Source organism: Macaca mulatta, chromosome 4 (genome assembly GCF_049350105.2).
Source record: "Macaca mulatta isolate MMU2019108-1 chromosome 4, T2T-MMU8v2.0, whole genome shotgun sequence".
NCBI lineage: Eukaryota > Metazoa > Chordata > Mammalia > Primates > Cercopithecidae > Macaca > Macaca mulatta.
This window is the reverse complement of record NC_133409.1, coordinates 156,087,621-156,090,122: the sequence shown is the minus strand read 5'-3', so window position 1 is coordinate 156,090,122 and position 2,502 is coordinate 156,087,621. Positions and strand designations below refer to the sequence as shown.

General features: G+C 43.7%; 1 non-coding gene across 1 annotated transcript; it reads right to left on the bottom strand.

The window, feature by feature from the left end:
• Positions 1-2,429: 2,429 nt before the first annotated feature.
• On the bottom strand, positions 2,430-2,502 carry TRNAV-AAC (transfer RNA valine (anticodon AAC)). The gene has a single exon. It is a non-coding gene; the product is annotated as a tRNA-Val (tRNA).

Sequence of the window (2,502 nt, the reverse complement as noted above, 5' to 3'; positions counted from 1 at the left end):
ATTACAGGCAGGAACCACCGCGCTTGGCCTCTTACCACTCTTATTCAACATTGTTCTAGAAGTCCTATTTAACGTAATTACACAAGACAAATAAATAAAAACACACAGTTTAGATTGTAAAGGAATAAATAAAACTCTTTCTAGTCATAGGCAACATGATTGTCTATAGAGAAAATGCAAAAGAATCTAAAATAAAAAATAAATATAACCCAAAATAAATATAAATAAATGTAACCTAAAAATAATAAAATAACTAAAATAGAATAATAAAAGAATATAGTAAGAGTGTGAGATAAAAGGTAAATAAATAAAAATCTATTGTATTTCTATGTACAGAGGTACCTCCACTTATGGTGGAGTTACATTCCAACGAACCTATTTCAAGTTACAGGCGCGGTGGCTCACGCCTGTAATCCCAGCACTTTGGGAGGCCGAGGCGCGTGGATCACGAGGTCAGCAGATCGAGGCCATCCTGGCTAACACGGTGAAACCCCGTCTCTACTAAAAATACAAAAGAATTAGCCGGGCGTAGTCTCGGGCGCCTGTGGTCCCAGCTACTCGTGAGGCTGAGAAAGGAGAATGGCTTGAACCCGGGAGGCGGGCAAGATCGCGCCACTGCACTCAAGCCTGGGCATAAAGCCAGCTTTATGATGGGATACCTCAGGGCTTGGTCCTTGGACTTCTTTCCTATATACACTCACTCATCTATTTTCATGGCATACATAAAGTTTATATGACTACCACTCATAAATTTGAATCTGCAATCTAGACCACTCCATTAAACTCCAGATTTGTGTATTCAAGTGATTCCTCAGCATTACACTTAAATGTTTTATGCTATACCAGTTAGCATGTCTAAAACAGGACTCTCATTTTTTTCTCGTAATAATCCTGCTGCACCCAGTCTTCTCTTTTTCAGTTAATGGCAACTACATCCTTTCATTTTTTCAGACCAAAAAACAAAAAACAAACAAACAAAAAAAAACCTTCAGAGTTATCACCAATTCTATTATTCCACTCTTCACGTCCATGTTCTCTGAAATTCCTCTTGATTCCATCTTTAAAATATAACCAGACTCTGACTACTTCCCACCACCTCAACTGCCACCATACTGTTCAAGTCACAGTCATCTCTGATGAAAGGAACTTAACAGATCTCCTTAATTCCATTCTTTTCTCTCTACAAAATATTCTCCACTGAACTGTCGAAAGAGCTTTTAAAAACTTAAGTTACTGCACTAACTCTCCCTGCCCTCAACAGAAGAGTACTGCATCTCTTCCTATAGAAGGCCAACGCCAGCGGGGCGCAGTATCTCTTTTTTATTTTTATCTTTATTTTTATTTATTTTTTTGAGACAGAGTCTCCCTCAGTCGCCCAGGCTGGAGTGCAGTGGGATCTCGACTCACTGCAACCTCCACCTCTCAGGTTCAAGTGATTCTGCTGCTTCAGCACCAACAAGCACAGCTAATTTTTATATTTTTAGTAGAGATGGAATTTCACCATGTTGGCAGGGCTGGTCTCGAACATCTGACTAGAGATGATTAACCCGCCTAGGCCTCCCAAGTGCTGGGATTAGGTGCGTGAGCCACCACGCCCGGCCGAGGCATAGTATCTTTAATGGAACAGGTACTACGTGAACTCGAGTATCTGTTGAGGGCTGGGTGAGAGGGCTGGGTGAGAAAATCAGTCTTAGCTCTGCTCTTGTTATATTACTATTATTTTAATTGAAAGTTCTGACTGACAGGGCGCGGTGGCTCACGCCATAATCCCAGCACTTTGGGAGGCCAAGGCGGGCGGATCACCTGAGGTAGGGAGTTCAAGACCAGCCTGACCAACATGGAGAAACCCCACCTCTACTAAAACTACAAAATAGCTGGGCATGGTGGCTCATACCTGTAATCCCAGCTACTAGGGAGGCTGAGGCAGGAGAATCGCTTGAAACAGGGAGGTGGAGGTTGTAGTGAGCTGAGATCGTGCCATTGCACTCCAGGCTGGGCAACAAGAGTGAAACTCCGTCTCAAAAAAAAATATATATACTATATATACATGTTTATATATGTATAAAATGTGTGTGTATACATAGACCCACACATATAAGTAAACAGATTCAGAATTTTACAAAGCAACTATAGGCCGGGCGCGCTGGCTCACGCCTGTAATCCCAGCACTTTGGGAGGCCGAGGCGGGTGGATCACGAGGTCAGGAGTTTGAGACCATCCTGGCCAACATGGTGAAACTCCGTCTCTACTAAAAATACAAAAATGAGTTGGGCGTCGTGGCGCGTACCCCTAATCCCAGCTACTCGGGAGGCTGAGGCAGGAGAATCGCTTGAACGAGGGAGTCGGAGGTTGCAGTGCATCGAGATCGCGCCATTGCACTCCAGCCTGGCGATAGAGTGAGACTCCGTCTCAAGAACAAAACTGCACACTGTTTCCGCCCGGTTTCGACTCAGGGACTTTTCGCGTGTTAGGCGAACGTGATAACCACTACACCACGGAAAC